Source organism: Lithobates pipiens, unplaced genomic scaffold (assembly GCF_037356315.1).
Source record: "Lithobates pipiens isolate NorthernLeopardFrog02 unplaced genomic scaffold, aLitPip1_a1.2 Scaffold_27, whole genome shotgun sequence".
Lineage (NCBI taxonomy): Eukaryota > Metazoa > Chordata > Amphibia > Anura > Ranidae > Lithobates > Lithobates pipiens.
Window position 1 is genome coordinate 81,958,697 of NW_027507788.1, and position 13,378 is coordinate 81,972,074.

The following is a 13,378-nucleotide window of genomic DNA, read 5'->3' on the forward strand; positions in this document are numbered from 1 at the left end:
CTCAAGCGTCTCTTCTCCAAAGAGAATAAGTTCAGTGCTCACAACCTTTCCTCATAACTAATATCCTAATAGCTTAGTTCCTCCCTTCCTGAGGACTGGTCCCCAGAACTGAACAGCATACTCTAGGTGCAGCCAGACCAGAGTCTTGTAGAGTCAGAGTTTCATCTCTGGAGTTGATCCCCTTTTAATACAGGCCAATATTCTGTTTGCTTTGTTAGCAGCATCTTGGCATTGCATGCCATTGCTGAGCCTATCCTCTGCTAAGACCCCCGGGTCCTTTTCCATCCTAGATTCCCCCAGAGGTTCTCCCCCCAGTGTATACATTGCATTCATATTTTTGCCACCCAAATGCATTATTTTACATCTTTCTACATTAAACCTCATTTGCCATGTAGTTGCCTACCCCATTAATTTGTTCAGATCTTTTTTCAAGGTTTTCACATCCTGTGGAGAAGTTATTGCCCTGCTTAGCTTAGTATCATCCGCAAATACAGAAATTGAACGGTTTACCCCATCCTCCAGGTCGTTTATGAACAAAATAAATAAATATGTGAGGTGGGGCCTCCATGGATCAGACTTGTTTTTCCAGCACACCCCACAGATGCTCGATTGGATTGATATCTTGAGAATTTGGAGGCCGAGTCAACACCTGAAACTCGTGTTCTTCAAACCATTCTTGAATTCACCAAACCACGCCATCTTATTCCATGGCTCCTGTGGTCCAGTTCCAATTCTTACCTGCCCATTGTAGGTGCATTTGGCTGTGGATACATGTCAGTATGGGCACTCTGAATGATCTGTGACTACACAGCCCCATAATCAACAAACTGTGATGCACCGTGTGTTCTGACATCTTTCTATTGGAACCAGCTCAGGGACATGTTCACATTCTGCCTAATATATCCCTCCCACTTTCAGATGCCATTTAAAAAAAGTAATCAATGTTAATTACTTTACCTGTCAGTGGTCATAATGGTATGGCTGATTGGTGTATATGTTGCATGCATATATTTATTTCCTTCAGAGAGTTTTTTTCTCAGCCTCTACACCTAAGATTTTTATAGTCTAAACAAAAAAATAAAAAAAATATAGAAGTGTATGGCCAGCTGATGGAAAATTCACTCTGTTGACCATCCACACCAGGACAGGAAAAAATGTAGACCCCAAAATATGAGGAGCAGTACTAGAGGGAAAATCTTCCAATGGGGACACATTCCTGTTGCGTCTACAGGACCGGAAGTAAATGGAAATATTCCCAAAGGGATACCAGAAAAAAAACTGACTTACCATAGTTTAAAAAAAATAAAATTGTTTTGGCATTATATATACTTTAATGTACTAATTTATTATTGTCTAAATTAAAAAACAAATATCATAGATTTTACCCAAAATTGTACAGTTTTCATTTTTTGGTGTGTATGTAAATATTGCTACAGCATTTTCGTTACGCAGGTAGAATGCCTATAGACTTGACAGCCATATTTGAAGGAATCAAGCTAGAGATTATGTACAGAGGACCCGTAGGCGCAACAGTTACCAATCTACTGAAGTGTGCAAGCACGAAGGAAGGATCATTGAATGGTTTTATATTTGTATTCAACATTCCTGTTCACTCTTCATCCTGATGCGTCCGTAAATGTATAGAGAAAATTGGAATGACTGAAAGAAAACCTGATTAAATTGTGCAAAAGCTTTTGTTCATAAAATGGTTTCTAATTTTTTATTTTTTTTGGTTAATTTAATTAAAAGGAAAAATATGTAGGCGGCCATCACTGATCTTGTGTAGAAAATGCTAGTTGCTTGCTTGTCTGTTTCTTCAATCTGTTGAGCAGCTGACCTGGAAAAGGAATGCAAGCCAATGAGGTCTAAACTCCTGATTTGCATGCATGTTCTCGTTCAGAGATTTAATACGCGATTCCCCAACAGTGAGGGTGGAATCTCCCCTACCAGTTATTGTATTCGGACAATTGCAGCACTCACATCTTTGTGAATGCCCAAACAGTGACTGCATCTGATGGCATACAGTCACTGTTTGGGTGCGAATTTTTACCCAGCTCCTTTTTTTTTTTTTCTTTTGTGGAGCTGGATGGTGCAGATAGCTTGTGTCACGGTCAGGGCTCTGGCTTGTAGCTATAGCAGTAGAGAGATACTTGCCAAACAACTGGATAACTACAGAAGCAGTAATTTGTCACTCTCAAGCCACATTTGTATAGATCATTTGAACACAAAAGAAAAAACCCCACTAGGTCGGACTTTGAGGGCAGATTGGACCAACGGTATTGGTTTAAAAAAAATTGTCATATTTTATTCATACATAAAAATAGAAAAGGCTCCCTGGGACAATATATGGATGTGTGAACAGGCTCTGGCTTTGCCTTCCTCTGGAGATAGATGTGGTTGGAGCTGCTGAGAATGTAATTTCTACTTCATTCCAGTGTTAAAATAGGGGGAACAATGATCTTATTAGTATGATCTGGCTGCTGATGTCTATTCAGCTATTGTGTTACTATTATCTCTTATGAAGTTTGCCAGATCAGATTTTTCTTTCCCCTAGAGGAACAATTGTCTGAATATCTTTGACAATTTGGGATTAGTGTCCCAGGGAGACTTTTGTGTAGTCATTTTCACACATTCAGACCAGTGAGACCTGTTTCTATACCCCTCCCTTTACGTGTGTCCTGAAGAAGTGAAACGCGTAGACGTACAGGGGCTCATGCATTTTGCTGATGTCATATTTTTGAACATTATTTGGGTATATGTGACCCCCTTTTTGGCCATCTGTGGATATATGCATTTTTAATATGAGTACTATGTATGTTTATGTATACGGTGTATGTTTATATGTCCTTTTCTATTTTTACGTATAAATAAAATGACAATTTTTTTAAACCAATAACATTGGTCCAGTCTGCCTTCATAGTCCAACCTGAGTTTTTTTTTTTTTTTTTTTTTTTTTTTTTTTTTTTTTTCTTTTGTGTTCAAATACAGAAGCGGGTCACCCTGGCAGATGATGCAGGCTTAAGTAATTTAAGTAATAACCTCAGATCTGCTAATGGAGATTGATTTTGCTGTGTGTTAGTACCAGATTGTGGTCCTCAGGATTGCCCCACCAAGAGGTGAGCAAGCCAGGGTTTAGTAGCAGATATAGCAGGCAAGGATAAGCAGAAGTGTAGTCAGTAAAAAAGCCAAAAGTTTGGTAACGAGTGGTTGCAGGTTGGGATCAAGCAGAAGAGTAGTTGCGGAAAAAGCAATGAGTGGTGGCGAGGATACGGATGGCAGCAGGAGTGACAAGAGCAAGATATTGGCCAGAGAAAGCACATTCTTGCAAACAGCAAGTGCAAAACAGGATGCAAGGCAAGATCATTCAAGGAATTGTCCAGGGAGCTATCCAGCATCCCAGGTGGCTCAGGAAAAAAAATGCCATACCAGACACAGCAGAGTTCGAAGGTTCAGACCTGGGTCTTGACAGCAGGAATCAGACAAAATTTGAGCCGTGCTTTACTAGCTTTGGAAAGTATAACAGCCAAGCAATCAGCATTTTCAGAAAGGCACCTTAGCAATTGTAACCTACATATGTTGCTAAGTACAAGTTTCCTATAACAACATAAAGCAAAGAAGAATGTGGCTAATTTTTTTTTTTCCACCTTCTCGATTTATCCTAGTGACCAATGTCACAAGAACAGAAAGTGAAGTGGAATCCAAAGTTTTTCAGTTATTGGAACAGAAATAGGAAATCCTCCAGTGAGGATACCTGTGTCTGGAGGGGGGTTTCTTTTCCTAATCAGGGACAGACTGAGAAGAGAAACAGCAGAAAAATACTTTATCCTAAAAAAAGAAAATTGTGTTGACTTTGACTTTAGATACATTGTATAGTGTTCAAGTGCCTAGCTTTTTCAATAAAAAAAAGTAAAACCTTTCCAGAGTGAGTTTTGAAGACCACAATTGCTGATCCCGTTCTAAAAATGCTAGTTCTCTGGTTGTTATGCTAACCCTTTAGTTTCAAATGTTTTTTAAAATTATTATTATTAAGCAAAATCAGAAAATTTGTTCAGCATGAGTAAAAAAATAATCATTATTGGAAGAGTGAAGTTGCACTTTAACCATGGATGATGGTCCAAGAATTGTTGGCCTCACTCTGACATTTACAACTGTGCAATCATGGTCTACATGTGGGTACCTTGTGCATTTGCGGATGTGCTTAGAGCTGATCACCTCTGCCTTCATAAACGGCAAAGGGGATCAGGGCATAAATGTTCCTCATGGTCCTTGTCATCCTGATACTGTTTATTGTGGTCCTAGGCTTCTGAGAAGGTGTGAGCCAGAAAAACTGGGAATGGGGGGTCACTGCCTGCACTGTAAAAGTATAGCTGGAACTCCTGCATCACACACACACACATACACACTGAAAATGGTATCCACTGCACACGGGGTGGGGGAAGCAATGCTTTTAAGAAGACATACATGTGTTGCCTTTACTTCCACTTTAATATTGCTCAGTAAAACATTCACAGTTCAGATTCTCACCTCCTCCTAGGTTGTATTGCTAAATCACATCTTTCCTGCAGTTTTTAAAAAATTTTGCCAATTGAGAATTACTTTTCAAGATTTTTTTATTTATTTTCTCAAAACTGACTCAATTTAGCTTGAAAACAAAGTGCTGATAGTTATATGATCATTTTTTTTTTTTTTTAACATGTTTAAGTGACTATATTACTAAACAGATTAGTTTTGTACTAAAATTAACCTTTAAAAACGAACTCCTATCAAAAGTGAAGAGGTTACTAACAATACAAAATTTTTCGTACGACAGAATACAACCTCAGAAATGACGTAATGTGTTAAATAGTTTTGTATGTATTCTTTTGTTTCTGAGCATGTGTAGTCTTGATCTTACAATTTTTTTCGTACAAAAAGCATACTAATGAAACGAAAATCAGATGTTGAGTTCACATCCGCCAAAAATGTTATACTCTGCACATCTGGCTGTTGTCTGACGAAAAAGTGAAATCGGCTGTGGAAAGCATCGTACTAATGATCTGAAAATTGGCACATCGTTTGAATTTTTTCATCTGATTTTCGTATCGTGTATGGGCCTTTAGCCCTGAGTTCACAAGCATTACAGACTTTCACCTGTGGCCTATGCCTCCCTCATTTGGTCCAGCATTATCCTTAATTTAAGCCTCAGCTGGACCCTGTTGGATATTACATCATGTTTCGTAGAACTTTATAAGTACTCTGACTTGCTTTTATACAACCATTTTTAGGGGCGCATGTCATATATGTTCAAGGTTTCCCAGCAGAACATTGCCAAAAGCATCACACTGGCCCCTCTGACTTGTCTTCCTCCCATACTGCATCCTGGTGCCATTATTTCCCCAGGTAAGCAACGCACACAAAGCCGGCCATTCACATGATGTAAAAGAAATGTAATTCATCAGACCAGGCCATCTTCTTCCATAGCTACATGATCCACTTCTGATGCTCACCTGCCCATTGTAGGACGTTTTGGCTGTGGACATGGTTCAGCAGGAGCATCCTGTCTGGTCTGGCTCTACACAGCCCCATACACAACAAAATGCCAAATTTCAGCATTCAAAAGTGGCCACTGCCCTCAAAAAAATAAAAAATAAATCAACTACAAATTGACAATAAAGCACCCAACAATAAGAACAAATAAAGGCAGCAAAGTGGTTGATGGCCCAAAGAGCGAGCAATCGGAATTAAAGCATTGTTTCTTAACTGACCCTAATCTCTCCCTATGCTGTTTGTCAGCTTCCCCTTACTTTCCCTACAGCAGCTTTTATAAACTATCACTATGGGGGTATTTACTAAAACTGGAGAGTGCAAAATCAGTTGCAGCACTGCATAGAAACCAACCAGCATCCCGGTTTTATTTCCAAAGCTTAAAGCAGAGCTCCACTCAAAAAGGGGGAATTTCTGCTTTAAGGACTCATCCCCCGCTACTCTTGCACAATTGGCACTTTTGAGGGGGGGGGGGGGCAGGTACCCAATTTTTACAGGTACCTGTTTTCTACTTCCGTTCCGAGTGCCGTGGCTGTCGGAACGGACGTTCTCCCTCCCTCCCCCCTACAGTCCCCAAACACGATGGCAGTGCGACTCACAAATTCGCAGTGCAACTTATGCAAGCGCAGTGTGATTCACGCATGCGCAGTGGCCACCCGGCTGTGAGACCAACTTTAATTGAACAAGCTGAAGTTAGAAGCTGATTGGCTACCATGCACAGCTGCACAAGATTCTGAGTGCTACGGTTTTAGTAAATCATCCCCTATGACTGTCCTGTGCCCTTGGAAACAGATGGAGAAGGAGCTATTGGAAGGGAGGAAGACCAACATACAGTCCAATTACCAACAAAATTGGATATGGAAAAAATGTTTGTGGCCCTGAAAAATTCTTTAACCACTTGCTTACTGGGCACTTAAACCCCCCTCAGTCCCAGACCAATTTTCAGCTTTCAGCGCTGATGCACTTTGAATGACAATTGCGCGGGCATACAACACTGTACCCAAATGAAATTTTTATCATTTTTTTCCCACAAATAGAGCTTTCTTTTGGTGGTATTTAGTTACAGCTCGGAGTTTTATTTTTTGCTAAACAAACAAAAAAAGATGCAAAAAAAATAAAAAATCATGTTTTAATAGTTTGTTATAAAATTTTGCAAACGGGTCATTTTTCTCCTTCATTGAAGTGCGCTGATTAGGCGGCACTGATGGCTGCATTGGTGGGCACTGATGGGCTGCATTGGTGGGCACTGATAGGCTGCATTGGTGGGCACTGATAGGCTGCATTGGTGGGCACTGATAGGCATAGTTAAGGCGGCACTAATAGGCACAGATAAGGCGGCACCGATGGGCACAGATAAGGCGGCACTGATGGGCAAAGATGGGCACAGATAAGATGGCATGGATGGGTGGCACGGATAAGTGGCACGGATGGGTGGCACGGATGGGCACTGATAGGTACCACTGATAGATGGGACTGATGGGCACTGATAGGTGGCTCTGATAGGCGGCACTGATAGGTGGCACTGATGGGCGGCACTGATGGGCGGCACTGGGGTGCAGCACCTTTGAGGCACATTGTGGGCACTGTGGGTGGCACTGTTGGTGGCACTGCTGGATGGCACTGTGGGTGGCACTATGGGCACTGCTGGGTGGCACTTTCTTTTATTCAGGATGGCACTGCGGTGGGCACTGGCAGGGTGCAGGTGGTCAGCTGTATTGCTGGCCGTGATCGGGACTGATGTCCCGATCACGGCCGCCGGTGATCGGCTTTTTTTTTCTCTCCTCGCGCTGTCAGCGCGAGGAGGAATAATAGCCGATTACCGGCTCCGTTCTATCACATGATCAGCTGTCATTGGCTGACAGCTGATCACGTGATAAGGGGTCGGGATCGACCCCTTGCACGGATCGGTGATCAGGCGAGTCTCACGGACTCGCCGATCACAGAGCGCGCCGCGCGCGCCCCTCGTAGCCGGGACGACGTCAATAGACGTAGTCCCGGAAAAGTAGATCCGCGCTAATGCCGTCATTTGGCAATAGCGCGGATCCCAAGTGGTTAAAAGCAGAAATGACAGTTCATAAAGACTTAGGACATATGCTCTCAAGGGTCGAGGAGATTGAGACAAGTGTGGATTCCCAATCATTCCCAAGAATGATAAAGGAGTTGAGGGGAGAAATAAACCTATTAAAAAGGGAACAATAGGAACAAGCCTATAAAATAGAAGATCAAGAAAATAGGGAAAGAAGAAAAAAATCTAAGAATCCAAGGTCTCCCTGAATCCACACAGGAAGAAAACCTAGCAGAAATAATAAAGAAGATTTTTAACTCTATATTGGGAAAGTAAGAAACGAATAAAATAAAAATCGAAAGAGCACACAGAATAAGAAGACCACAAGGACTCCCAATGGAAAAACCAAGAGATTTAATCGTTCGATTTAAAAACTTGGAAGAAACAAAGCAAATTTGGAAGAATCTGAAGAGAAAACTGGCAATCGAGTATGAAGAAAAAATCATCCTACAAATTTTTAAGGATTTATTTCAAGAAACTGAGAAGAAGAAGGATGTTGAAACCTTTATTGAAAATTCTCCAAGAACAGGAAATACAGTATAATTGGGGTTTCCCTGAATGTTTGATCGCAAAACATCAACAAAAAATGGAGGGTGGGGGATGGGGGAGGGTAGGGGAAGGAGTAGGTTTGTTAGTATAGGAATACACCGTGACCCTTCAACCTGGTATATAGATAAAATACCCCCGCGTGTCAGCCCGTGGCACCCCCCCCCAACCCGGTCCTTTGTTTGAGCCGGGGGGACGCGTGGGGATTAAAAAGGAATGGAAAAGATGAATAGTGTAAAAATCCTGTCATACAATGTCTGAGGTCTGAACTCACCAGGGAAGAGATGCATAATAGTACGAGAACTAGAAAGGAGCAAGGCCGAAATAATATTCCTTCAGGAAACACGTATTACCCAAGATTCGAATGTTAAAATTTATTCAAGAAATATACCAACATGGTTTTATGCTGATTCGCCAATTAGAAGGGCAAAAGGAGTGGCTATTGGATTGGGGAAAAACATTCGCTTTACAATAGAACAGAGAACGGTAGAACCAGAGGGACAGGAGAGGAATAGTGTAAGTAATTCCCATATACATGCATTTTATATATATTTTTATATTTTTCATCTTATTCCATACCTGCTTATTTTAGTATTTTACATACACATTTTATTCTTTATTAATTTTATTGTTAACCTTCACATTTACACTATGGTTACATGGTTATTAGTGGATAGCCATTCTCCATATCTAAACAGCTATTACCTCCCAATTCAATTTAAATAATATGCAGCGTGAGTTTGTTGAATATATATTATAGGCATAATTATATTGAGTAAAACATTTAAATTCATATGTTTAATGATGCATGTATAGCATGAAGGCTGATTATCGAATGGGATGCTGATCAGTCATAGCGTCCATCCTGGGTGTGTGTGTGTGTGTGTGTGTGTGTGTGTGTGTGTATGTCTGTATATGTGTGTATGTGTATATATATATATATATATATATATATATATATATATATATTTATGGTCTGAGCCCTCCGCTCTAAGAGATATGAAAGAACACATAAACACGTCACAAGACTAACAACATAAAATAGACCTGAATTGTGCCCTTGGTCTGCTGTAAGGTAAGCCCTGGTGAGCTGGGCGGTGAGCCCTGGTCTGCTGGGCGATATGCCAAGAGAAGGCCGCAAAAGACTTGGATTAGGGAGGTAATTATTAATTTATGTACAACAAGACACTATGGGGCAAAGTTGCTGAAGGCTCATGACATTTCCACTTGTGGATTGGAGATGTATCGAGAAAAGCAGGTGGATTCCCGCCTGCCCATCTTTGATCGCGTGGACTGGGACCCGTTTCGTGAGGCTGCTGATGCTGCTCCAATGCGAAAAAATGACCAAGGTCCTGGCCTAATTTGCTCAAAAGGAACCTGACGTGACTAATGAACTGGTTGCTGCCTGGGGTACTAATCGGGAACGGTAGTAATGGGCTGTCCTGCGAGGGATCAAACATATGGGCCAAAAATTGATCTAGGATGGACACGGGGCACCAGGCTTTGAGAGTTTGGAAAGGTTTGATGTCAACCCCTGGACCGGACTATTGTGTTTTGGACACCCTGAGGAGCAAGATGAAGTAAGTCTGATGGCGTGTGAGGTGGCGTCTACGTAACACTTTACAACTGGGATGGTGACAGTATTCACTGGGGCGTAAGAAGCTGTAGAAAGCCAGATAGATGGCTGCTTGAACGACCAGGCTGAATTTAGCCAAAGGGGAATGTGACAGGATGAAAGACACGTCTCGGAATATGGCGCTGGTGACGGGTAGCCGTTTGATACTGATTTGGGGTCATTGCCTGTGAATACCACGCAACATGGTCTTGACCGTATGGGCGGCAAACAAGACGGTTTGTTAGGATCTCATAAGGGGATGAAATATTGGATGTCAGCTGAGTGGGGTCTAAGGTATTGTATGACAATGCCAACTGTGGTGTGGTGGCATAATATGAAGACCAGGATGTGATGGAGAACTCTTGATATTGCTCTGGGGTTTGAGGCTAGTAACCTGACATGCAGTAGAACCTCTAGGCTGCACGGTAGGCCTTCAGGGTGTTGTGAGATAATGAAAGATTAATAAGGCAGGTAGCGTCTTGAAAGTGTTGTTTGAATCCGAGGTTAGCTACGACCAGTGTGGGATAAGAGACATGGTTGGGTCTGTTCCAGGTTCCTGCAAAAAATAACGAAGCCAAGTTAACGGGTAGTGCATCGGCCAGATTATTGCGTTTGTCTGGGATGTGGACGCATAGGACGTTAGATTGGTGCTGTGAGGATAGTGGCACTAGCCTGCGCAGGAAGGCCACGATGGCCGGCTACTAGGATCTCCTTTATTCATAATGATGGCTGTGGCTTGGTTGTCTGTGGCGAACGTCACTGTTTGTCCTGCCCAGTTGTTGCACCAGACTTGAGCTGCTGCGACAATGGGGTAGAGGTCAAACAAAGAGGAGGACTAACTGAACCCAGGAATCAAGAGGATTTCTGACGGCCATGGCCCTATAAACCCAAGTTTGGCAAAAAATTCCGGCGAGGACCTGTGGAGGCTGTGGTGACCATGACTACCTGAGATGAAGAGAGAGATGCTGAGGGAATACACATTGGCATGCCATTCCAATTTGTGAGAAATTCGACTCCTATGGGCAGATCTGCTATAGCTGGCACATCTTAATTTAAGGATTTAGTCAGGGTCTTTACCTAGAAGAGAAACACTAAAAGGTGGGAGGTAAAGGATCACCTTGAGTCTGGCTGCTGCCTTGGCTGAAAATGAGCGGTGATAGTCAAAGGATGGGCACCCTGCATACTTGTGACCTGCTGCATGCAGATACGGGTCCAATTCTACCCTCCTGTTGGGGTTGCTCTGCCTAGCATGTCTCTGACTGTCCCCAAGGCCAGCACAAACTCTGTGACAGTGAGCTTGCGATTAAGTAAAGGGTCTCTGGCCTTCAGGATGACGGAGACATCTCCCCGTGAATATGACTTGTTCTAGGCCAAGTTGTGTACTGCTATGAGGAGGGATGCTGAGTTAACGTCGTTGTCATCCAAGATGTCCTCCTAGATGCCCTGCTAGGACAAGGTGTGCAGGGAAGACGATGGTGCAGAAGTTGGGTGTATCTGTAAGTGAAGGTACGGGAATGACGGTGGTGACTGGAGCTGGTAGGGGCACAGCTGGGCGTACCTCCAGGGCTGTCACTCTGCTTGGACTTCGGCGACTGCTGTTGACAGTGTGGTTACCCAGGAGTGCAGCTGAGTAGTCGCAAAGAAGATAGACTGACGTGTTGCCTGGAAGGGCTGCCACTGGCGGTGGAAACAGTAGCCTAAAGGCTTGATTTCCTGGCTGCGGCAGGGTAGGATTTACTCCTGCGACACCGTTCTGCTATGAGTTTTTTTTTTTTTTTATTGGTCCAAGCTCTTGTGAGACTGTAAACCGTCGCTTGCTGAGCCCGTAAAGGGTGATGGCAGGGCAGAGGCAAAGTCCTCACTGTCTGCGACATGGCGTCAACTAAAAGCAAGGGGGGGGTGCGTATGTTTGAGGTAAGTTGCAAAGGTAGGAGGGGATAGTTGCGTTTGGGTAGATAAGATGAAAGGCGGAAGGAAACAAGAAGAATAGGACAAGGAACGACAGCCATAGTGACAGTTGGTTTGCGCTCGAGCGCTGTTGAGTGTGACTTTAGAAAACTCAAAGGAATGCGTGACAACCGAGGTGAGCCAGGTGGTGACTGGCTAGGTAACCGATAGCTCGGGTGTCAGTCTGAGCTCGGCACAGACTAATGAACCAGAGCGCCCCAGGGCGGACTGGGGTGGGTAGCTGAAGTCTGGTATACTAAGTATTAATGTTGTCATCTGTAGTTAATTGACGTGGGTTCGGTCTACTAATGCTTGCACTGCCAGCAAGTATGGAGATTAGGCGACCTTGTCTGCGTATTGAAGGCTTGTGCTTCGAAAACAGAGTGAAGTGCACAGAAGTATGTGACACTTACTAACGCCTCAGGAGCAGGTCAAATTCTGTATGTGAAATAAAAATATGTAGTGAAAGAGTGTTTAAGAGAAAGGGGGAATCCCATTGAACTAAACACCTGACTTTATGCCCTAGTTGTGAAGTTGACTGGTTGGGGTCGAGAACTGAGTTGACCGGGAGCCTGTAGTAAGGTGACATGAGAATTTCGTTTTGACAAGGGGGATTGCAAAGAGCTGTTTGGGGCAAAGCTGGCCCCCTGGTGAAGATGCAAGCCCTCGACAATGGGGGTTTTTTTTTTTTTTTTTGGGAGATACTGTCCAAACCTGGTGCAGGGTGGACTAACTGGTGTTCTAACTGGCCTAAAAAGGTGGCAGTTTGAGCCACTTGCTGAAATGCTTGCAGTGATTGCCAGAAAGCGGCCTTATTTGAATTATGAGGTGAGAATGAATGAATGGATGAATGAGGTGAGCAGCTGTGTTGCTACTGGAGATGAGTGGCCGTATTAAGCTATTGCAGAGATGCTTGCAGCGATTGCAAGAAAGCAGCTTTATTTGTATCTATAAATTAAATGATAAGTGTGTAGGAATGAGGAGAGCAGCCGTGTTGCTACTGGAGATGAGTGGCCGTATTGAGCCATTGCATTGATGCTTGCAGCGATTGCAAGGAGCTTTGTTGAAAGGCGAAAGAAAAGGTTATAGAGGAAATGTGATTATGTAGGAATGACCGTGCGCAACACTGAGCAAATTGGTGGAGAGAATTGTGTATGATCATGTATGGATAGACTGAGAAAGTCAAACGTAAGTACTGCTGAATTCGTACAGTCGATGTGACTAGTTTGAACTGGGTTATAGCTATGGAATAGTCTGCGAAAGATTTGACTCATTTGAGTCGGTGATGCAACAGGATACGGCTTGGTTGTTAGAGTTGCGTTTGGCAAGGACTGGAATCGTTGCGCCGATGCTGCGACTAGACTCGAATCCTCCGTAGATGCGACTGAGAGGCTCGTATATGGGATCCGACCATATCGCTGAGGATATGGCTGGGTTCAGATTGATTGAATTGTGATGGTGGTTGAAGGGGCTGGTGATTGCCAATGATCCGAAACATAGAAGCGAAGTTGCGACTAGATTCGAATCGGCCGTAGATGCGAGGTGACTACAGGGCTCATATGACAGATCTGCCCGTATTGCCGATGATATTGCTGGGTTTGAATCGACTAAATGGTGATGGTGGTTTGAAGGGGCTTGTGATTGCAGAGGATCCGAAACATAGAAGCGAAGTTGCGACTAGA